This window comes from Fukomys damarensis, unplaced genomic scaffold (genome assembly GCF_012274545.1).
Source record: "Fukomys damarensis isolate Sample0158 unplaced genomic scaffold, DMR_v1.0_HiC HiC_scaffold_28, whole genome shotgun sequence".
In the NCBI taxonomy this organism is placed as follows: Eukaryota; Metazoa; Chordata; class Mammalia; order Rodentia; family Bathyergidae; genus Fukomys; species Fukomys damarensis.
Window position 1 is genome coordinate 28,228,374 of NW_022900940.1, and position 25,999 is coordinate 28,254,372.

At 37.5% G+C, this 25,999-nt stretch overlaps 1 protein-coding gene across 1 annotated transcript in view; it reads right to left on the bottom strand.

Annotated features, from left to right (window-relative positions):
• Window positions 1-25,999, bottom strand: part of Rarb (retinoic acid receptor beta) — a 712,875-nt gene that overhangs the window by 403,496 nt on the left and 283,380 nt on the right. The window lies entirely within an intron of this gene.

Here is a 25,999-nt window from a genome sequence, read left to right on the forward strand (position 1 = left end):
ACCTGCTAAAATGTTCTCCATGGCTCTTAAACAACTTGACACATTACATGTGGGAGTGTTTGTTTTTGTCTGTCTTTCCCATTAGCATAACCTCACCAAGAGGGCAGAGTGTTTTTCTGTTTTTTTTTTTTTTTAAGTTATGCTTCAAGTTCCTATAAAAGCATTAAATGTTTGTTGAATGAATGAAATTTTTGTTTTTTTCTTTTAGGGAAATAAATCATTTAGAGCTATTCTAAATTATGTGCTTTCAAGATTGTACATAGTTTCATGTGAATAACTGAATTTTACAGCAACCATTTGGAAAATATAATCATAGGAGACAACTACTGTATAATTTAATTAAAGATAACAGAGATATTTTGAATCAGTTCCTATGTCAACACACACACCTTTCTTGTAGGAATGCCATCCATCCATCAGTTGATCCATCCATGTCACTATCAAATCAGCCACACATAAATCAAATCTAAGCTTGTTGTTATATGTGGAGTGAGATATACAACATGGAAGATACTAATTTATCCACAAAACGATTCTAGTTTTAACAACTTCTCTTTGAAGTTATAGTCTTATTGCCCATCCCCCACAAAGAACATGGTGAGGAATGTTCAACACCTAGGATTCCTCCAGAGTGGAAACACAAGAGCCTAAAATAGGTTCTAGGGTGGGTTACTTGTGGACTTCACGTACTCACCCTAGCCTTAGTAACCAGTTTACAGAAGGAGCTCCCCATCTCGGCATCCTACTGAATGGCAAGCTCTGAGTGTCAACCCTTTCGGCACTGAACAAGAGCAAACCTTAATCCCTGCACAGAACAATTGCTAAGAGCCGGATTCCAGAGCCAAACTGCCCAGACTCAAATCATAATTCTGCACCTTGGAAATGATCTCAACTCTCAATGTGTCACTTTTTTCTGTAGAACGGGGATAATCAGAGAATTTACTTCACATGGTTACTTTGAGAAATAAATGAGGTGATAATACAAAAAAGCAATGTCGGGTACAAACACTAGGCAAAAATTTGCTATTTATACATGTACTGTCTCATTAAATGCTATGCTTCTGAGAAGAAGCTTGCTGGAAGAGACAAGAGGCTTTGGAGCTGGGAAAGAAAAGAAAACCTTGCCATGGCAGTTTCAGGAAAAGTAGTAAAATTTATTTTAGGGAAGTGAAGAAGCAAAGTTGAGACGTGAGTAAAGTGAGAACACCAACCCTTTAAGGCGTACTGACTCCACTTTGTTCAGTAAGCCAGTTTGGGTATGATACCCCTAACATATTCTAATCAGTAATAACTTCCATTATTATTTACTAGTGGTCCGGTACTTCACTTACAAACTCTTAAATTCTAGCCCCTAGAGTAGTCTTATAGGACAGCTCTTATCATCCTTATTTTCCAGAAGAGAAAAACTATGTTTCAGTGAGTTCCAGCAGCTTCCTTTCCGCGTCCTAGAGTCAGCCTGTGGCTCAGTCAGAGTTTGATCCTAGGTGGGGAAGTCTTCATCATCTTTGCTCTTCTTCCTCTCCAGGCTATGCTTGTATCTATTCACAAGCCTATATGATCCTTGTTGTAAAAGAGGAACAATTCCATGAGCAGCTGTGATATTAGCTTCTGTCCTCACTTAATGATATCTGCCCAAGGGCCTGAATCTCTGGCCTATGAATATTAAAAATGAACATTGTCAATCATGGCCATGTGGTCCCAAGGCTCCCTGTAACTCCCTGAATCTTACAAAGGAGACCACAGTCCCACTTGGCTTAGGTAAAAGAGTAACTCCAAACATGATGTTTATCCAAAATATCAATGCCCTTCCAAACTTTCATGCCACAACTCATTCGTCTGATAGACAGAAAGTTAATGGATTTTGTATCCATTTTACCTCAGAGGTAAATGTTTTTGGTGTTTTTTTTTTTCTTCGAAAAAGCATACACCACTCAACATCTTTAATACTTTTATTTTGTAGTTTGCAGCAAATTAATTAGAAAATAAACAGTGCCATTCAGTATGTGCTGCATTTCCACTCAATTTGATTTTTAAATCACACACAAAGCCAGCATTGTTATAAATGGTCTTTTCTATCTCCATTTGACAAACTACCTCATTAACTGGTGGAGCTGACAATTCAGTAAACCCACCCCCGCAGGGCACAATTCTCGGATTTTTAAAGCTGTTTGTTTGTTTTTACCAACCGGGGACTATTTCTATCCTCAATAATCCTTCATTTCTCTTTGCTTTCAAACACTAGAGATTGTCAGCAACTTGCCAGCCTGGTTGAAAGGTCTGGTATCATGCCTGGAATCTTAAAAAAATAAAATTAAAACAACAAAAAACTACTTATACTGATAATAGGCAAAGAAAAAAATCAATGTGTTGGGAAAATCCTGTTACACTGGTGGAAAATTGTCTGAGCAGTCACTCGGTCTGTGTTCACATATGTGACAAAGAAAAAAATCAATGTGTTGGGAAAATCCTGTTACACTGGTGGAAAATTGTCTGAGCAGTCTGTGTTCACATATGTGAATGATTAAAGCTATTCCTGGAAGCAGAGAATTTCCTTTGTTTCAGGCTTTTAGAAACAAAGATGGTCACTGGTGTTAGCAAGGCTTTTTCTTCATGCCTGATTGCAGTCTGCGCTCATTTGGGTTTCTTTCGTTCACCACCTGAGGCAAAGCAAACAGGAGCTGGACGGGAGAGGGGAAGGAAGTGGGATCAGGTCTGGAGGTCTTAGATCTACCACCCGTGAGTTGTTCTGATATCAATTTCTCTATCTGCAAAAGGGATCGGGCAAAGAGGAGGAGGATTTCAATCAAGTTTCTCAAATCGACGTGTCCAGAACACAATTGTTACAAGAATATACTAGACGAAAAAAAGAAATTAAAAATACTGCCTTAGAATTTTAAAAAGGAAGGATTTTTAAACAACCATTTGCATACTGATATAGTTATACAATAATCTGCCTTCGATAAGTAGGATGCCAGGCAGGTAGTAGCCTGATAGGTCTACCCACTGACCATGTGGATGATGTACCCTCATGTGGTGTCAGGGTCTCGGTAATCAAAAGATTAGTGCCTATATTTATAATGCTTTATTAATAAAACTGTTCTTTCTACAGCTCAGTGCTTTTATTGCATTAAAAATTGTTTCATAACACTATAGAAATTTCTTGTTACATTAAATTCATTAGAGGTTGTCTTCATATTCATTTTAGCAAAAAGTTGTGTGCACACTTTCAACCTTATACTTCTCCACATTAAAAATTTTATTTAATAGACGTACTACTTATCCATGACTTTTAAAAATAATTTTTTCAGATCAATGGTTCTCAAAATGGGCCCCTGAGTTGGCAGTATCAGCATCACATGGAAATTTATTAAAATGGCAAATTCTCTTGGCCCCACCAAAGAGAACCAGAGAATCAGAAACTTTGAAGTAAGCCCCAGAAACTGTGGTTCTAACAATCCCTCCAGAGAATTCTGAGGCAGTCACAGCTTGAAAATCACTGATCTAGATGAGAGCTTGGCAAGCTGCTTCTGTTAAGGGGTAGGAAGTAAATAATATAGATTCTAGTCCAGGTGTTCTTGGCCACAAATGCCCAGCTCTGCTGTTGTAGCAACTACTTATGGCACAAAAAGCAGCCACAGATAATCCACAAATGAGTTGGCGCGGCTGTATTCCAATAAGACATTATTTATAAAATAAGCAGCCTGCTGAATTTGGCCTATGGGCATGGTTTACTGACCCCTGCTTTACACTGATGAAGAACAGCTACTTTCCCTCATGCTTAAATCCAGAAGCTACTACTTTAAAATATTTTTGTTGAGCTTTTTCTTTTGTTACTAATATTTATATTTCTGGATAATATACTGAAATTATTTTTTATCATCTCTTGGTTTTATTTGTAAATATGATATAGTTCTCTTAGGCTACTCCCTGTACATACAAAACTCTCCCTCCACTCTTATTTCAACACAATTTTGTCACAATTTAAAAAATGAACATCATTTACTTGATATTCACATTACTATTATGAGATAAACACTGTTACAGCTGAGCCATATGCTGTACTGCATTTACTTTTCAAATTTATTTTTCTTGGAATCAATACCTTTGTTTACAAAATCTGTCAGGTTTGTGGGATTTTTTTGTGTTTATAATTCTTTTCTACTTTTCACACAGACAGTTGTGTCAGACATATTGTGATAAATGAGTTCCATAATTAAAGGCATTTCTTGTGTTCTAGGGATGACTGTCTGACTTCCTAGCCTCATATGGGGCTTTCAAACAGACTTTTCCATTTTCTCTCTTTTGTTGATTCTTCTCTTTCTTGGATGCATGTTTTATTCTTTCTTGGGTTTCTTCTTCATTTGAATGGCTTTTTCCCCCCAAGTTTTCTAAAAAATGGTACATGAGAGGTAAATGTTTGAGACTTTGAATGTATCAAGTATTTCTACTTGATAGTTTGGGTAGGTATAAAATTATAAATTAGGCGCAATTTTTAAATCAGATTTAAGTATAAATTATATAATTTTTCAAGCTTCTTACATTGATTTGGAAAACTCCAATATTATTCTGAATTCTGACCCATTATGTATAAAATTCTTTCTTTTCTAGAAGCCTTTAAAATCTCTTCTTTATCCCCTGTTGAGTGTTTTTCCTCCTGCTCTGTATTATGCATTTGGTACTCAACCTGTTGACTCATGACCTTCTGTTAGGGAAAGTTTCAATTCAGCTTCATTTGATGTTATCATCCAAAATTTCTACTTTGTCCTCTATAGAAATTTATTTAGATCATGGACCTTGTGAACTAATCTTTTAATTTTACTCTCTCCATTTGTACTTCATGCATGTGGTCTTTACTTCTTATTCTGCAGAATTTTATATTTATGCTAACATATTTTAACATTCCAAATATTTTTATTTATAAATTTTGTTTTCATCATGACTGCTGTATCTTTTCTGTTATCTTTTAGAATGTTAAGAATAGTTTTTAGTTATTTATTCTGCTCACTATATTGACTATTTCCCTTCACCTTTTTTTCTGGTCTATTTCTTTTCTCACTAGATGCATTTCTAAGGAATCATCTGACAATTTCTCTAGGCTTATATTTTCATATTCAAAAGAGAAACCTTATTATAAATTGTTTCATAAGCGAGCTTTCTCAAATGAATTTCATGATAAAGTAAGTGATGAATCTGCACCATTTCATTGTGGAACTGCCTAGGTAGCATATTTAAGGGCATTTTTATTTGGCACTTTTGGATAACTCTACTGAGAAATCCTCTAAGCTTCAGTTCAGGGTGAGGAAGCAAGAAAAATCCTTACTAAAAGGCTTTTAGTGGTTCAATGGGCCAATATGACTGGGGTTGTTATTACTAAATATGTACCCTTTCACTTCCTCTTCCTGCTTTCAATCTATTATGACTTTTCCACCCTATGTTCATGCCTGGTATCTAGAGCTTAAGTAGGCCACTGGTTCAGTATCTTCAAAGAGTAGGTCTGCCTTCTTCACCAGGATTGAGCTACTACCATACCCATCATAATCTAAGAGATACAAGAATAGATTTAACTGCTCCATTTTTCAGAATATCAATACATTTTGCCCTGTCTTCTCTTCAACTTTTCAGCATAAGTGAAACATCTACTCTCTGGGATTGGTCAAGAAGTTTTTAGGCCCTTGCTTGTCTTTTTCACATTTCTCTTCAGACTTGAAGAGCTTTTTGCACTTTGTCAATTTTTTCATCATTGCACACCTACTTTCCACCTTCATAAAAAGTTGTTACCTTATGTCTATGATTAGCGTTACTTGTGTTCTTGTTCTTTGATAGCTTATACTTTGTACATCCCTGTATTGTAATTTTTGTAAATATTTTACAATAGAAAAACTGTAGGTCCTTTAATGGATACTTTACTAGATATTTATTAAATTTTAAAAAGTGACCTCTAGTCAAATAATTTTGGGAAATTTAAACTGGATTGGTTCCTTATCCTTTCAGCTTTGAATTCCTTCTGTAGAAAGGTAGTTGAATAACTATGAGGGAAAATTTCACTCAAGATCAAGTGATGTTCATTAATTCCATGGGGCAAGAGAAAGGCGGTAATGGCCCCCATCTTAAAACAAATGGCGCAGGGCAGAGAGAGAGACAGGGAGACAGAGACAAACAGGGAGAGGAAAAGAGGAAGGAGGGAGAGAAGGAGGGAAGAAGAGAGAGGAAAAGGGGGAAAGAGACAGAGAGACAGAGAGAGAAATGGAGGCAGAGGGAGAAGGGGAGAAAGAAAGGGATTATATGGCCTACCATTGTAGATATGCTATGGGGCCGTGTCAAATGCCTTCTACAGATAAACAGATGTGTTTGACTTGCCTTTACCATTCAGCTGTGAGCATATTGAAAAATTCAGAATGTCATTTAATGTGTTGATGACTTCATATGTCCTTTTTTGAAAACATCTGCTTGGAGAGAGGACTTTTATTAGTGCCTGCCCTGAGAGGCAGGAACCGAAGCCTTTGACACTGTGAAAAGAGTTAGTTTTATAACATGCCACCTTCAAGTGTAATCCAAGCAACAAAACAGACAAGATTTTTAGAGAAAACACTGCATTCATTTCCTCCAACACCAAATTGGTGGCACCAGATCTGATGTGACTAACATAAAAAGAAAAAAACAGAAGTGAAAAAAATGAAATATAAAAACACAATACAGAATTTGTTTTCATTTATTTGGTTCATTTAAAATGAGGTGTGGGCACATGTGCAAATACCGAATAGTTTCTCTGGTATGAATTAACTATAATAGTACATAAGATCCTAATGATATAATTGACAATGTGAAATAGGAAGAAAAGGGCTAAAGGTGTAGGGGAAGTGGGAAGGGTAAGGGAAAGCTAATAAGGGAAAAGAACAAATATGAGAAAATGAAAAAATGGAAATGAAGTGTTTGTAAAGGGGGAGAGAAAGAAGGGATGAAGGGAGGACAGGGACAAGGGGAAAAAATGAGAACCAAGACCTGTCATGTAAAGGTACAAGATCCCAATGATGAATGTAACTGTACTGTATACCTAAAATATACCAATAAACTCAATGAGGGAAAAAAACATGGTGTGGGGAAATCTCTGCTTTGACAGACATCACATGCATAGTACATCTTTCTCCAATATACCTTAGCTCAAACTTCCCTATTTACTGAAGGTATTGGTTCCAGGTAATGCCACTTAAAATTTCTCAAACGTATTCAACCAAATACCTGCTTTCAGCAAAAATGCCAAGCACAACACAAATCCTGTCTGTTATTTTGCTGCTGTTCCTGATAGAAAAGAAACATGGCTATAAAGAGTCAGTTCTGCCTCACTGGTAGTTTTGCAGCCTTTCTGATATGTCACACCTTCATCGTAAATATTGCTGTTCAAATTATGTTTAATTTAAGCGGAAGAATTGGAAATTTAAAATCTGGCCAAAATACATATTTCTTACCTCTTTTTAATTTAATTTATACATGAAAGACATAGAAGAAAGTCCTTTAGAGGGAATAATACAGTCAGAGGAATTCCTTAGACCACAAAGTGGGCAGAAAATGAAATCTGAATCACTTCCTCTGCAGCAGGAGGGGTCATTTAACAAATCAAAGTTTTTTTTAAAGTATGTACAAAGTGTTCCTGTATTCCTTTGTAGGCCATTTTTATAAAATTCATTTATCAAAGAAACAGAAGAGAGAATAGGACATTCAAAAATAGGCGGAAGGATACATATATTGGAATGTATAAAAGTCTAAGATTTTAGTTCCACAGATTATGGAAGTAGTGAAATAAATACAGATTTTTAGGGAATAACATTTAACCCAAAGTTATATAATATGCTTGCATTACACACATATCATAGCCACTTTATACCTAAGATCTTTTACACAGGTTCCAAAACATGTGACACAGGATTTATTAGGCTAGATGTCTACTGGTACTATTAGTTGCTTTTGAGAAAACACAAGGCACTGCAGCAGGCAACTCCCTATACAATGGTTTTCATGATTGCATTTATTGTGGAATCCTATCAAGAGAAGCAGAATGACTGGACTAGCGCTGGGCTTTCAAGGGAAAGTCAGCCATCCATAAGTTGGTTAGTGGCCCGAGACAGCCTGAAAGATGTTTGCACAATGGGGCCTCTACACGATAAAGTGTCCAACATAACAAGAAAGAGAAAACTGGCATAGAAGTGGAAAGATAGGGCCAGGGATTTAGCTCAGTGTTGCTGCTGCCTGCCTCACAAGCACAAGGTCCTGAGTTCAATCCCCAGTATCAAAAAGAAAGAAAAAAAAGAAATGGAAAGATATACAGAGAAGTAAGTTGGCGGAAGCTGGGAGGTTAGGAAATGGTACATGAATAAGAAGCATGAGGCAGGACAGAAAGCCCAGATATTAGCAAGAAAGAGATAAAATGAGTCAGAGCTGCAGATATGCATCTAAGGTTGGTGCTAGTGTCAGGACCAGCATTTTGGGTTTTATGAGGTTTGGGTCTTCAATATCCAAGATGATTTGTAACTCTCCTTTCCTTTTTCTTCCTTATAAGATACTGTTAAGAAGTATCTGTGGGTCTTAGATGCTATATGAACCTTACTAAACCAATACTTAAGCCACTCTTTTTGGTACAATAAGAGAACTAGTGTTCAGTTGACTGCACTTATAATAAACCACTGATGCAACATCAACTTTCCTGTGAAAATTAAACCTAACATGAAGTTATCAATTGGGAACTATAAGCATCCATTAGTAAATGATACAGTGCTAGAAGAAAGATAAAGACAGATATCCTTGGTGTTGAAAATTTGATATGGAGAGTATAAGGACAGATAGGAGTTTGCTATAGTCAGTTCAGCATGTATGCATATACAGTTTTATTTGAAAAAACTTATGGCATGTTTTCTTATTTAGTTTATAAAAGGACAAATCTTATAACAAATCATAATAGGGTCATAAGAGTAGTAAATTTAAATAACAAATACTTAATATTAACATTTAAATATTGTGATATGCCTACAATTTGGGAGAATGTATTTACTCTTTTTTTTTTTTTTTTTTTTTTTTTTTTGAGACAGGGTCTCACTATGTAGTTGAGTCTGACCTGGAACTCATTATGTAGCCCAGGCTGGTCTCGAACTCCCAGCCATCCCCCTGCCTCAGCCTCCCCAGTGCTGGGATTACAGGTGTGTGCCACCATGCCCAGCTTTGTATTTACTCTTGAAAGTAAAATATAGTTGTAAATACTTTTTTTTTTTTTTTTTGGTATTGGGGTCGAACTTCAGTCCTTGCACTTGCAAGGCAGGTGGTGGAACTACTGAGCTAAGTCCCTGGCTAGTTGTAAAATACACTTTTATTAAATGTATACACTTGCATTTGCAAAGTCAAGACAACAAAAGAGCAAGAATTTTCAGTAAAATTTTCACTTATTTAGTAAAATAAGTGAAATGGTCACATACTGTCTGTTCAGTAGGAACAGGGACTGTCGGCACTGCTGCAGAACATCCAGGCACCATACACGTGAGTTACCTATGCCTAGTCCAGGTCTATTCAGGCTCTGGCACTACTGTTGATCTTCACCCCTATATGAACCACTTAAGGGCACCTTAAGAATGTCTTGTGATGGCAGCAGAATCTCAAATTGTTCTTCCTGCTCAGTATCCAGGGGGCTAAGGGTAATATTTGGACCCATTTCATCAGGATCCCTATCACCCAAACAACTCCCTCCTCTTTCCTCTCTCTCCCTCCCCAGTACCTTCTGGCTGAGGTCAAGATACTTTCTGTGCTCTTGACAGCTACCTTCTGCCTAGTAGATGAATGAGCCTTGTTCCCAGGCTTCTAGGAGCTAGCGATGTATTCTTACTAACCTAGGCAAGGAATCTGGACTTCTGTCACACACCCCTGACCTACTACCTCTGTCTTTACTCACTACAGTTTGGTCTGTACACTTTCCACCCTACCATATTAGGTGTCACACTGTTAGCCCTCTTGAGAACAAGCTCTGCAACCAGACAAGTTACCATAGCTCAGGTCTTCTCCTGTACCATGTTGTTTTTTTTTTTTTTTTTTTAATTCCCCATTACATTTACTCTCCTGAGGTCAAAAGAAACAACTGGATTCAGTAGAATGTAGCTTTCCAACTGGCATTTTAGGATGGATGAGAAGTATGCCTGTGACTTTGATGTTCAAGCCTCCAGTGGCTTGACAGAGCCTGAGCGTGAGGGAAGGAGGATAGAATCCTTGGTTTTACGTTCATCCATTATCAGACTCTGGTTCACCATCGGGGCCATGCAAATATCATTTATTTCTGTGTGTAGCATGGCTTGAGAAAAGTTTGGAAATTGCTCCAGGGAAGGCAAGACAATACATAAGATAAACACATTTTTATTTTAGGTACAGAAGAAACATGTCATTTCTGCATTTTCTTGTAACCAGATTTAATCAGACTTCAGAGTCTTCTCTGCCTAGTAGTAGGAAAGTCAGTCTGTTATTATTAGGGTATTCTTTTGCTTGCATGGTTATGAAATAATCTGGAATTTTATACAGTGAAAATTTAGAGATAGTCAATAAGAAAAAAAGACAGATGGTACCAAATGTTGGAGACACATAAGGACACTGCAACATTTTAACCTTGCTGGTGACAATGTAAAATGCTGCACTCACTTTGGAAAGGTTTGACAGTTCTTCGAAAAGTTAAAACACAGAACTACTGTATGACCTAGCAATTTTACTTCTAGGTGTACACCTGAGGGAGTTAAAGATGCACATCCATGCAAAAATCTTGCATACAAACATTTATGGTCACATCTTTCATACTGTCTTTCAAAGTAGAAACAAAACATTTGTCCTTCGATTGATAAATGGATAAAGAAAATGTGGATTATCTAGACAATAGAACATAATTTCTATACCAAAAAAACAAAAAAGGGAAAGCAGTAGTAATGCATGGTGCAACATGATCCTTGAAAACATTTTTTACTAAGTGACAGAAGTCACAGGTAAAAAGCCAAGTAGTATGTAATTCCATTTATCCAAAGTAGGCAAAACTCTGGATCAAAAGTATGTTACTGGTTGCAAGGGACTGGGGAAAATAGTGCTGACGGGTATGAGATTTCTTTTTAGAATTATGAAAATATTCTGCAATTAGTGATGATTATGATGAAATAACTTGTGAATGTACTAAAGCCAAGTGAATCGCACATACCGGGACTCAATTTTATGTTACTGGCATTACATTTTAATAATTAAGGAAGACAAGCAAGTGGGGACATACATATACCAACCTCTGTGGGTGGGCCCAGGCACTCCTGAGATGGGATACACGCTATGGAGCTCTGACTGTCATGTTCCTGTACCCTGGGCTGCCTGTAGGCATTTCTCTTGGAAGGGCTTTCACTTCCAGGGGCCTCTGCCAGGATTAGGCCCCATGGACTTGTGCCACCTCATCTTCCTTTCCACCCTCTTCTCCTTTCTCTTAAATTCCTATTGGAAAAATTCTTTTCACTACTTTTTATTTCTTCTGAAAAGTATTCTGTCAAAAAGTTACATCGGTTAACTTTAAATATATTCTTCATTTTCAGAAAAAAAAGAACTGATCAAGACATTCGTATACACAAAATTCACTCTGCAAAGAGATTGCAATATTTACTGAGAAAAGTAGGAAGGGACTTATGAGAGGATTACATTTTTGAACCAGTCAATACTCAGAAGAAAGTCTGGAAAAACAACTTATAGTCTGAGGTCACATGGAGTTAGTTAGGCCTTTGCAGAACACAGCCAGCTGTGTTAGGCTGAATAAGGGACCCCTAAAGGATCTACATCCTAATTGCTAGAACCTGGAAATGTTACTACATGTTCTAAACAAGACTTTCCAATGTGATTACAATTAAAAATCTTGAAATGCGGATACTGCCTGGATCATCCAGGTAGCCTAGGGCCCTTAGAAGAGGGAGGGAAGAGCTGGGGATTTAGCTCAGTGGTTCGGTGGCCTGTTCACTCCCCGGTACCAAAAAAAAAAAAAAAAAAAAAAAAAAAAAAAATTTTTTTTAAAAAAAAAAAAAAAAAAAAAAAAAAAAAAAAAAAAGAGGGAGGGAAAGGAGATTTGATTATAGAAGAGGACACAATAGTAATGAAAGGGAAGCAGAATTTGGGGTGATATTCTTTGAAAATGGAAGAAGGGGTTAGAAGCCAAGGATGACAGACAACCACTAGAAGATGAATAAAGTAAGAAAACAGATTCTGTCCACAGAGCCTTCAGAAGGAACTAACAGGTAACATCAACTTTAGCTTACTGAAACTTGTTTAGGGCCTCAGGCTTCCAGAGCTATCACTGTTTCTTGTGTTTTTTTTGTTTTGTTTTTTGTCATTTTTAACTTGTGGTAATTTGCTAAAGCAGCAGTAGGAGAAAAGTCAGCTTGTTCTCAGCCCTCAGTGATCTAGTCAAAAGCATGAACAACAAATACTGACATTTATGGATCCTGGAAACAGTTTTTCTCACACAGATTTGTTTTCTTTGCATTGAGGAAACCCGACTATGTGGTACTGATCAGTGAGAAAATGTGGAGATGCTCACTTATGGCTACTACAACTACTACAGTACTAAGACACACAAAGTGTCGAATGTGTCAGTTTTATACATGATATGGAGTCTAGTTCAAGTCAGTGGTTAAAGTAATGTCACGAAGAGAGGCAAGACTGTACTATCTTTGCTGGGAATGTACCATCAGCCTTGAAGAAATGTTTAAAGTGTTTGGCTATTTTGTTTTTTTCTCCGATACTGTATGGAAATTATGAAAGATCACTTATTTATCTGTGGCCACAGAGGATCCCTGAAAATTGCCTGTGCCTACACAAAAGTGATAGAGCTACTAGTCTGAAACAAATATAAGGGAGACAGTAAAAGAAAACACTATCCACTATTTGTGTACTTGTGCAATTTTCTGAAAAAGTCTGGAATAAAAATAGCAAATTAAGTGTTTTTATTTCTTTACTTTTTATACACAATTTCCTTTACTATCATAATTAGCCCAACTATGGCCTGAAGAGACTTGGGAGTAGGAGAAAGAGGGTATTGATCTCTTAGGACAAAATAAAGACATGTCTGAATTATCTCCTTTTACTTGTGTGGCAGGGGGATTTGAAACCGGGTTGGGGTAGTGTTTAGGAGAAAAATGAAAGGTTTAACCTAACTTGAACACTAAGTGTGGTCTATGTACATTTAGGAGTGACTTTCTTTTAAAGCTGTCCTAATGCTTTCTTGTCGCCAAAGTTGACGGTTTTATTGCGTGGCATCCAACGTCATCATGGAACCCCCTCTCAGCTTTTCCATTTTTCAGAAATATCCCTTTGAAAATAAGGGGCAGACCAAGGAGAATAACTCTTAAACTTCTTTGCTTATTGCATCAGAAAGAAGCCACTTAGGTGATGTGAATAAAATGTAAAAACCAATATAAGAAATCCAGCAGACTACACTTTCCAGTGGCACTTTTCCTTCCAGGATGTCTTAGCAAATAGTTCAGTAATTTATTCAGATTATGCTGCCATTTCTTAAGACACTTTTGGAATTTTGAATTGTGTGTGTGTTGGTGTGTGTGCATGGGGGGGGGATGAAAACATTAGAGGAAACAGCAGACACATTTCTATATTATCACCAAATCACATTTCCTTTTCCTACCAGTTCCACAGCCAAATAGTATTTCTTAACTTCACCTTCAAGTGGGCTAAAGCACAAGTCAGATTTCTGGCTGATGGAATTGGGTAGCTATGCTGTGTGCCACCTCTGGTCCTGGTTCCCTCAATCTCTTGTGTAATCCTCCAAGCTGTTTTTCTTTCATTACTGGCTGCATGCAGAAGGTCCAATACAGAACTCCAAAGATCTACAAGGTATCAGAGCATGGGGAAAGTGGACGACTCTTGAATGGCCATTGGAGAAGAGCCTTCCTGCTAACCTGCAATGTACTGTGACGTCAATGAGAAACACACCTGCAATGTTTAAAGCCTGAAACTTAGGGGGTGTGCAATCATGAGACTGACTACTCTCAACACTGATTATATAAAAAATAATGATTTCATAACTTTACATTTGCACTTCAATTTTTTATTCCCAATTTTTCCCTGCCCTATTGACTAAACTCTTTTCTGAAAAAAATTTAAAGACAAGACTATCCAAAGGATGAAGAGTTATCACCTTCTCAAGTGGTGGCTATGCAGGTCATTAAAAAGAAGAGGAATTCCAAAGTCAGTTTTATCATTAGCGGCACCACTGAAATAGGTTAACTTCTCCAAGGATGCTTTTTGAAAACAACATCATTTCTATCTGAAATCCTAACACAGTAAAATTGAGTAAGGTCTGGAAATTCCAGTCCTTAAAAACTAAGCCCTTTATTTTTTCAAGAAAAGGCTCCAGAACATGGTCAAGGGTAGTTTAAAATGGGCTTTTAAGAAGGACATGTGTAGAAGCTGCTTGCTCATGTGTTCAATGACCTTTTCATGTCACAAGCTCAAAATCCTCTCCTCACAATATGGCAAAACACCCAAAAAGAAAAAAAAAGTGAGCCAACAGAACGATGGCCCCTACATGGGTACACGCAAACTCTGATTCCCCATCTGGCCATGCATCAAATAGCTTCTACCTTTTCCCTTCCGATAAATTCCCCCATGACAGCTGATTGAAGGGGACACAGATTGAAGCATTCTTCCTTGCAGCTTCTGGCTTAACTGATGACCTACAATAAAACTCGATCAATTCTGCAAACATTGGTGCCCCAAGTATTGTGTTCATTGCTTATGGGACAGTGAGTCCTTCCTAGGTCTCAAGAGTGTATAAGAAATTATAATGGTAAGAGATTTGAGTTATAGTATTATTGCAAAATATTTTTAAACGATTACCATTTTAACAATCAGAGCATTCTAAACAATTAAGACATGATTTGTTTTTTCGCATGGCACATGGTGACGGTGTGATCTTTCTGATGAAATTATGGCAGCCCATCCATAAGATATACAAAGGAAAACGGATGTTAGGAAATACAGCAGTATCATTGTGATAGTTTGGCTGGTAATGCATTAGCTGGTAATGTTTCTTAGTTCTTTATATGTTTGGGTAGGAGATTATGTTGCAAATTTTAACTTCAGTTGTGCAAATATTACATATGGGTTAAATGCTATTTATTAGCTATTACATTTCTTCAAAATCAAGGCAACCATATTTTACAGATGTTATTAATTCAGAATGTATCGAACTGTAGACATTCAGGATAAACAATATTCTGCTGCTCATAGGTTCTGGTGCATCTGATTAAAATCTGTAATCACAATGCTCTGTGAATTTACACCTAGAGAGGTGAATATTATTCAAGAAAACATTCCATATAGTAAATAAAGCTACCGGTAGAGGCAAAAAGTGAAGGCTCAATTTCACTGAGTCTCAGTGTCCTGACTGTTAAAAATGAGAACAGTAACAGTATTCACCTCACAAGCTTGTGATCAAGATTCAGTGAGGTATGTTTTCTAGCTTTGCCTGGTACCTAGAAAGCACTGTCAATCGTAATACTGTGGAGTCTCTGAAAATGTCAGATAGTTTTAGGCATATTTAACTGATTCAACCAGCTTATGTTCCCACAGCTGGAAACAGAATAAGAACCCTTTCCTCATATTTATTTGTAACAAATGCCCTATTGTTTCCTATTGTATTTATTTATATCAAATGAATATTTACATACATACATACATTTACAGGTTTCAAAAAGTACAATTTTTTGGACTTAAAAATCAATTCAGAAAATTTCAGAAGAAAATGACAAAAGTATGAAACTTCCCCTTCTTTTCCATGACATTTTTACAAGTATTTACTAAAATATGTGGTGCCAGCATTTCAGCTATCCAGCTAGTGAGGAATTTGAGGGGAAAGCCTGCCACATTCTTAACTATTGTGTCACTGTGGTAATCTACAAGAGACAGCCCCTCTTTTAGCCCTGTTCTAGTTAAACTCAGCCTGTTTCTGTATTGCTTAAACTCCAATTTCAGGAGGAAAAAAATCAGCCTAAAAATTCCTCTGGGCCAAAACACAGCTTTAGGGATCTTATGCTAAGAAGGACTAAAAAATACTGGTTAAGGCATTTTTTCAATCTGTTGTAGGTTGCAAGCATCTTCATTCAGGCTCTTCATTCTTAAAAGATAACTAGTTTTATGTGAGTGGATAAACACTTTAAAAATTAAAATAAAAAATTAAGTGAAAACTCTAAATGCCACTTTTTTGGGCAAATGGTACAAGAATCTGTATGATTAGAGTCACTTAAAGCAAAGGAAAATTAATAGCGAGAACACTCTCACCAGTGATGTGAATGAATGGCCACATTTCCATGACATTTTACTGCATCCACTCAAACAGATGGGATTCCAGGGCTAACTGGCCTCTGTTGAGATGAATGAGATTCCACAACTACTAGCACATTGGCATAGAAATGGGCTCGATTGGATTGCAGAGGCATTCTTACAGAAACAAAGAAGATCACAAAGCTATCCTGTCTCCAGTGTCTGTCAGGGCAGACCCATTGGTTACCAAATCTCATTCATTCCTGTTAAAGCTACATTCACTGTCAGATGACATTTTTTCAGGCACTGCAAGAAAATACTGAGGATCTGATCATCTATTAACAAGTTTTGATGCTGACCTGGCTGATTTGGCAACAGAAGCCCAAACAGCACTCTCACAATGTTAATACAAGTCAAAAAATCGTCAGGCAGAAATCAAACATGCAGAGAAAAAGTGGACTCACCCATAAACAAATGGACTAAGGCCTCCTGTGTTGGCAAAGGTCACTCAAGACATTGAAATTCAATGAAGGAGGTTTTAACTTAAGGAAAACAGGCAAGCACCAGGGAATCTATCCTGTAAAAAGGCTGGGGACCAATGCCCCCTTTCCTAAAGAAAGGAGCCAGCATGGGGTATGCTTTGCAGATGGGCTGGGGTAGCAGACAGACTGCAGAGCACATCTGGCACACAGGTGTATGGCCTCGTATTCCTAAGCCAGCCATCAGCAGACATGTGCAAAGAGCACCACTGCTGTTTTGGGTGGAAAGCAAAAGGAATTATGGCTCAGAGATCATAATGCTTTATAAAAAAGTACGTAGATCCCAGCCAAAACATTCTTTCTTCAGTAGATTTTATTTTTAATCCACCTACTTAATTAGCTAGCTCCTCAGTGGATCAAATGATATTAGTGAGTTAGAGTAATATTGCCACTGGAGCAGCCATTTAATTCTGGCAACTCTAAAGCAAATTATTTCATAAATGGATAGTTTATTCAATTCAGTTCAGTTTCAATTCAATTCTGAGCCCCTTCTATGACCAAAGGACTAAGATAGACCCATGGGGAAACAAAGCAAGGGGGAGAGAATCCATGCCCACTATCTAACAAGGGAGCAGTGACCTCTTCACAAACTACAGCAATGCAGACCAGCACAGTATACGTGTGCTGGGTTTGGGGGGTTTGGGGAGGAGTCACAGAAGGAGGAATCTCATTCATGTGCAGAAAGACAGAAAAGACTTGGAGCAGAGAGCATGGAAGATGAATATTGAAAGATACCAGAAAAGGAGCAGATAGAAGGAAGGCAAATATATGAGGAGCGACAAGGGTCCAGTTTCGATAGAACATAAGACATATGGAGCACAGTGATATAAATCTAAACTACAAAATGGCAATGAGAATAAATGGGGGACAGATATGACAACACTACCATTTAACAAGGAGGGACATGAACAAATTTCATAAATTTTTGCTGTGTGTTAGAGACTACATTGGCTATTAGGATACAGAAATGAAAGACAGCTGATAGTATGCCCTCCCAAGTATCTCATAGCCTAGTGGAGGGAAAACAACTCTTTAGGGTTTGCTGCAGGCTCTGATGGAGGCAGGTGCTCAGTATTATGAAAACATAGAGAGTATCTAAGCCAAGAAAAGAGTGGTAGGGTGACAACTGAACTGGGGCAAAGCCTTCTACAAAGAATGTGAAAACTGCTAAGCATCAGCCTGGGAGAAGTAAGAGAAGAGATCGGAAAAAAAAATAATCTGGATGGAGGACCTCACATACACTGTCACTGAGATAGGACTGTAACCAAGACTTTACTAGCAGCATGTTTGAAGTAGGGGGCTGACACTGTAAGATCTGTGTATTATAAAGGCTTCTTTGGCAGTTACGTGGAAGATAGACAGGTGGTAATTCTGGAGGTGAGAAAACCAAACATGTGATGATTCAGTGGTTCCTCTACACAACCTGAGATTTTTGCTATGATGAATCCAAAAGATAATAATGAGGGTGGCATGGATATGCTGCACAGGGAAAAAAGGAAAGAATAAAGTCTGACTCTGGGACCCTGGTTTCAGAAACTAAGCCATTAATGGTAGCTTTCATGAAGCCAGAGATTTGAGAAGAAGCACTATGGAAGGATGAATATAGTCTTGGATGAGTTACTTTGATGCACATGTGGAGCATACTAGCAGAAATTCCCATTAGCACAAGTTGACTCCAGAAGTTAAAATCTTTTGGAAAAAGAGATGGCGGGAAACCAAGGGATTTTTAGTACACTCACACATAGCTGGCTCCTGAAGAGTCATTGTGCTAAAAGAAGAGAATGATTTTGATTGAGCCTAATAAAAACAAAAAACATGCCAATTTCAAATGCAAAAGGTTTTAATGTCCTTTAGTTCTCTGCACTCTTTTATACACCTTTGTAGAGACAGTGGTTTTTAGAAGGTTCAGTAAATGTCAACAGCAAGCAAGCTGTAAGTTGCCTGGCTCTTCTACTTAAAAAGCATTTATTCAGTTGCTGCCAAGTACAATGTATAATATTGAGCAAAGTGAAGAATATCTACTTGGACAAGGCCTTGTCCCTAAACAGCAAGATGTCATCTCCTGCAGCTGAAAAAATGGTCATAGTACACAATGAAATTCACTTGGAAATAAAAAATAGGCCAAGTGCTGTGAGATTTTACAGCAAGGCGACTAAGGGATAAACTCAAAGTAAACTGTGGGTAACCATATTAAGCTGGCCTTTGTTCAGCTTTTAATTTGTTATCACTGGGGACATTTATGCATTAATAATACTTGTACTATTTAGTATTCTGGTAGCCTCTTCTATTTTGCTTTTGGGGTGAATACTTTATCTTAACCTCCTTCATCCCAGTTCTGATCAGGAAAAGTTATCCATAATCCACATGAGGCAGACAGAAACAACAAATCAAGGATGATCAAGTCAAAATCACTACTTTTCCTCAAGTCCAGCTATTTCCACACATGTAGCTGTCTCTGCATGTACTTAGTAAGGATGAAACTTTGAGCATTGGCAGACAGTTAATAGTGATATTTTAATGGTTTATCTGATTTGGGAATTATGTGTTAAACCCATGTGAATGACAGGCACAAAACAAAACACCTTCCTGTGTGTTTATGCCTCTACATATAACAGGTTTTACTATATTGTTTCCTGGTAAAGAAACAAAGTTCAGGGCACATGGATGCACAGAAAACCTTGTGTCTGGTACTTGGTGGATTAGAATTATGAATGTTGGACAAGCAGTGAAGACTTTCATGAAAGAAATAATAAATGACACTTATCAATTAATGTAAAAGTCCTCTGTGCTTCTTCCCTGAGGAATTCCACTCCTCCTTCTCCCTCAAACAGTTTGTCTTGGTCCCACTCAAAATAACGTGCAGAGAAAGCAATCTACTAGTGCAGCCCACATGCTTTTAGAAGCCTTGGATTTCTTTGGGAAGCACCATCTGGCTGGTGGCCCCACCTGACCCTGTTTAGTTTATGAATTCTGATGAGCACATAGGTCAAAGCATTACTTCTCTAAGTGGCATTTTAAATGATTTTAATATACTTCCATAAAGGGTCAGCCTCCAGGACTCACAATTGTGATTCTAAAATACAGAGGTGGTGCAGAGTCTTTTAAAATAGTAAATGATTTAAAAATACCAAGCCTGTTGGCAATACTGTGTGTTTATAAATATACATAACATATAATATGCACACATGCTATATACACACAAACTTTTGTGAAACAGCTTTATTTCCTGCCCTAGAAGAATTTAATTATATGTATTGTTTCTATTATATCTATTAGTTTTAATTCTTTTCATTTGTAGTATCATAAATAAAAGATTATTATTTTCCCTTCTGGTTTTTTTCTTCATGACAAAACTTCCTCAGATTTAAAAAGAACCAAAGGTGCCAATCACTAATTTACTTTATAATACTTTACACAAACTCCAAAAACATGTTCACTAGTTTTCCTATGGAAAAAGGTAAAATCTCTAGCTAAATTTTCCTAACATAGAAAGACAAGTGAGTTGAAAGCACAGCAATTCGAAAACAGAAGAAAAAACCAACATACACATATCTAGAGAGTATTTAAGCTATTTCACTTTATAAACTTCAACAAGGATATGATTTCTGGTGTTCTGGCTTACAGAATCACTTGGGAATGAATAATTCATAGGCTTTTTACCAAGCCTCCAGTGTAAATCAGTCAAATATAGCAACATGATATTCATGCTGAATTTTCAAGTACTTAAAACATTTAGATGGAAACTTTTTCTTTTCAAGAGCGAAGGAAGAAGAATGTCATTTTCCCTCCGCTCACGTTGCCCAGGCATACTTTCATTATGTACTTTAAAAAATCTATAAAGATGGATTTAATTAAATAATAAACCAGTTAATGGTAGAAGTAAAGAAAAGCAACCAAAAAAACTTTCTCAGTGTTATGTTTTCTTTATTAACATACTGATGTGAAACTAAACAGAAAAAGCAATCTAATAACAAACATTCCCTTGAGACATGTTCAGGGAGCAAAAGGACATCCACTTATTGTTCTGCCCATCCGATTGGTCCATATATGGCAATAAAGGTACAATGGACGGAAACAGGAAACAGACTGGCACATCTGTAGTATCTTATTAGCAGCTAATGGATATCTGAGAAGAACATGCATAGAATGCTGAATCGTCTGTACCAATCTCCTAAGCAATTACTCTTAATTAGCGGGTTCTGTTTATAGATTCAACTTAGTGTACCCTTATGTATCAAAGAGATGAAGGCAGCTGGAGAGAAAGAAATGACGCCCTTAAAGGAAAAGTATTGCAAGATGTTGGAGAATTTCTTTTTGGTGAAGTGAAACTTAATTTCTTTCTCTGCCTTGGCATAAGCAGGCCTTCTTTTTTATGTATGATTAAAGAAAAGGTAGAAAATATTTACCAAGGCAGGCTAAATAAAAGTTATTCATGTCATTTGCCACAGGAAAATGCAGAGAAAATCAGTGAAACCAAGTAATTGTGTGGGACGAAATTCTCCCTCATACTGTTACTCTAAACATCTCCAGAAGGATCCATCTTTCCCTTCCAACCAAATGCAGCACTTCAGTTTAGAGATGCGGCACCTGCATTTAGTGCCTGCCAAATTGGAAGCCAAGGGGCAAAATGGGCGTTGTGACCAGCTGTATCTCCATAAAAGAGAGAACACAAAATGGTTTTCCAGGCAAATCTAGTCAAAGTCATATGATCTGAACATATACAGAGAGCCACCGAGCCAACTGCCCACTTCTGCAAATGGAAAAATATTGTGTAGATCAGCTAGCTCCATACCTACCCGGTGCATCACAGACCTGGAGGGGTTGAAAGGAGGGCAGGGGAATAGGGAAAAAAATAAGAACCAAGATAGATTATGTAAAGGTGCAAATTCTCAATGATGAATGCCATTGTATTGTATACCTAAAATGTACCAATAAAATTAATTTTAAAAAATAAATGCTGTTTTGGGAACAGATGCTCAGTTTGTGCATTACTTCTTTCCCTATACATAACTGTCTAGATATTCTCCTTAAAGACAGGCAACACTGTGATCCTGCCTCTTAAGTTTCTCAAAGTACTAGAAAGCTGGATTCTCAAACCTCTCTGATCATTTTGGCAATACCTTGTTCCACTCACTTGAAAGTCAAAGTAGTTCTTTCCTAGTCTCCTAGAATTCCGTTTAAAAGACCATTACAGATAGACAACCAGTATTCTCTACATTCAACTATCTCTTACATGATTGTACTTTGTATAAGAAAATTGGACTGGCTTTTTATTTTTTAGGAAGGAGAAGGAGAAAATGTTACTTGTCAGTAATTTATCACAAGTCAAGATAGAAAGGTCTCTTCTGAATCCATCACTCTGTATGTCCTTCCTTGGCATGAATGTCTAGAGACAAGTTTGAGATTCTGATAGTCAGGCTTGGGGCTGTAGAAGGTGGTGACAAGCTCAGTCTCCCTTGGGAACTCTCTCCCCTTATTGAGACCAGCCCCAGAGTCGCTCCTCTGTTTATATGATGAACCAGAGTCCCCGGAACACTTAATCTGATTCTTGTTATACATCTGAGTTTCCCATCAGGCCTCAGGTTTAAGATTTCTTTATTTTCCTTTTGCAAAATTTTTCACTCCTGATGTATGCGGTCAAAAGGGTTAAAATTTTCTTAAAATTACAAGCAGCATTCGTCTACTGACTTTATCTATTAAGGAATATGGCAGAGTTATAGCCAAAGAATGTTATACTATGCTATACATGGAAACTTTGTTCATTTAATAGAGAAAGTCAGACTGCATTATACATGCACAGATAAACTACATGAGCAGTGGGTGTAGGAAGTGAGTGAGAGACAGAAAGAAACAAGTTAAATACTACAAGCATGATTCTATCGTACTGAGTTTTCTAGCATCAGTGTGAAATGGGAACCTGAGCCTGGCATGTCCCCAGTGGGTGCTTTTCCCCAGGCAGATCTCATAATGAGGATGTGTGAATACTGCTCCACTTAGTAGGTCATGGAAGTGGCTTACAGAGGAAACTTGTGCACAATCACATTTTGTGGTAAAACTGGTTGGCATATATGCTCTTGATTATATACCATGTATTCTATAGTTCACACGCATATGTATATTACTGCAGAGGATTACAGAGGACAAACCACATGTAAACGAGTGTCTTCTAGGCATTTTGACAAAACTCAATTTTCAAGCAGAAGCATTCATCAGAAATTTTGAAGTCCATTCCTGCCAAAGATTCATCATAAGGCCTCTCTCTATATATTCCACAGGTGAAATCATTCTCCTCTTCCCACCACTTGCCTATTTTCTCTCACCAAAATGTATACAGGTGGTAATTAATTTCTCTTCTCTGATCAAGACTGTTATTTCTGGAAGAAGTTCAGATAAAGGTGGTGAGATGTCTATATTGCTAGATAGTTTCCGGTCTATCTCCTTAGCATATTACAGTGAAGTTCGCTCCTTCCTTACTGTGGGCCTTTCTATTGCTCAGAGGCTGTGAAGACAGGCCAGACACAGAGGAATGTTTGAAGTGGTCTAAAGGGAAGAAAATAAAGTAGAAAAAGATGGGAGAAGAAGCCACTCACAACCTTGTTCAAACAGTAAGCTGTGCAACGGGAGACACCCAAGCGGTGGCTTCAAAAGGGCAAAGAATGTTTGGCAAGCTATTTACAACACAGAATACTCTGCAATATGCATTCTTCCCAGAGATGATTTTATTTGTTTCTGTCATAATGCAGAGGGGCAACAGATTATCATCTATATTTTATATCTGAGGCAACTCAGGCACAGAGATATTAGATATCCACTCAAGATCACAAAAGTAGGTTTAAAGCAGGGTCTGCACCCATATTTTCAACATCACAAGAAAAGAACAGCCGCAGAGACTATGTAGTAAGTAGTGAGTGTCTTACAGTAAATATTACGGTCCCAGAAATCAAACTAAAAGGAGATCAAGTACAGAAATCCATAAACATTTTCAAAAGAGCCATCTCTCACTGATCTAAACTCACTGATCCAACGACAACTGATACCAATGATTTTGTAAGACATCAACGTTATACTTTATAAGAAGACTGAAAATGTTTTTGTAAAGTAGCTGGCATATTTAGTGGACATGTACATTTGCTTCCAAAATTTCTGATCACTGTTAACTGAAGTAATCCTGCCTCTGCTGAATGGATCAAACAGTGTACTTTTTAGATCTTCCAGGCAAGCCTTCTCCTGGCTGGCTCATTCAGAAGGCTGAGAGCAGTATAGTGGAGCATTCATTTCTCTTAACCTGTACATTCTCTAACACAGGAAGTGGTTGTTTAAGCACCTCAGTTAGGAATTCTTTTGGCTCAAATAAATAGTACTTCTGAGTGGTTTAAGCGCCAAAGTGTTAGACTAGGTCCCATAAACAAGATAAGATAGACCAGAAAGAAAGCGTGACAAAAAACCCCGTCAGACTTAGATCCTGCAATACACTATATATTTTCATTATCAGTTTGCGTTTTTGCTTCATGGTCACAGATGGCACTATATTCAGTAGGAATAAGGGAAGGGAGGTTGTAAAAGGGTACATATTCATTTTATCAGGGAGGCTAATGTTTTCTCAAAAGGATCTGCAGATTTTGGCTTAAGTCTTGCTGGTCAGAATTGAGTCTCATGGCTAGCCCTTGATACAGGGGAGCAAGGGGTAAGGGGAAAATTAGTACCTTGCCAAGTCCCAGTGGTAGACAGTAATGAGGAAGCATGCCGAGTATACTTCATACCAGCTTGTAATTACTGCAACTTATAAACAAATAGCAGGGCTTCCACAATGACTGTTTCTCCCTCAAATCCTAGAAACAATAAAAAGCCAGCTTTGTCCAAGACAACTCCATTTGATACAATTAATCATTTGCTTTCATTTGAAATGAGGATTGTTATTCTGAAAAAGAGACATAAAACTTCAACCCAGAATGGGTTGTCACATGATGACCATATCTAGCCTGGTAAAATATTCAAAATTTCTCCTCTAGAAGTAACTACTGTCCAATAACTGGCACCACAGAGACAGGAGCATGGTGGATCAAAACAATGGGCTGCCCAGGGATTGTTAAACTCACAGAATTAGAGGAGGGCTCCTACGCTTAATGTTGGGAAGAATCTTCAGAACAAGTAATATTTAATAGAGACAACAGAAAAGGGAAGTCAAGCTTCCCAAACTTGCCTGAAGACAAGAAATGGCAGGGAGTATGGTTTAACCATGAGCATCACTTAGGCAGCACATTTATTTATGTACTGGCTATCCCAAGTGTCCCTCAGGCAGATATATCATTTCAACCATTTGATTCTTGTATTGAATAAATTTGATAAAATTGTCATTTTTATATTTCTTGTTACATAATCTTATAAAAGTAAACAGAAAATATGCAAATTTGGTCATCCTGTATTTAAATAACTGGACTGGTATAGGGTTAAGATAAGATTCCCGGGTCTCAGACCACAGGGGAATCAGAATATTCAGGGAAGATATCTGGAAGTCTTTTATTTTTTCCTTAACCAATGCCTTAATGAATTTTAACATTAGGTGAGTGTGGAAACACGAGCAGTGGTGTTCTGTTTCATAGAATCATCTGGAAAGCTTGGGTGAAACAATGATGAAAGGAATCCCATCCTCAACCAAAATATCAGAGTACGCAGCTCAGCCATCAACATTTTCAAAATATCTCTGGCAATTCTACTGTGCAGGTCTAACAGTAGCTATCCTTGATCAAAAGCAAGGGTTCTGCTATGAGAGCCCGGATGTAACAACACAGTTTAAAGGAAGAGCTGGGCAGCCAAAGCAATTTCTCCAGCCTGTATATTTATATATTTTTGGTACCAGGGATTGAACTCAGGACCTTGTTCTTGCAAGGTAAGCAGCAGCACCACTGAGCTAAATCCCCAGCCCAAGCCTGTATATTTTGGTAAATAAAATTTTAATAAAACACAACCATTCCCCCCCTTTTTTTCTACATACTGTTCGTGGGTACTCAGGCCACTATGATAACAAAACTGAATACAGTGGTATCTCAGTTGTTGAACAGCTCCAAGCTCAAACTTTCCACTACTTGAACAGCAAAGTTTGGGAAAAAAATACATCTATCTATCTATCTATCTATCTATCTATCTATCTA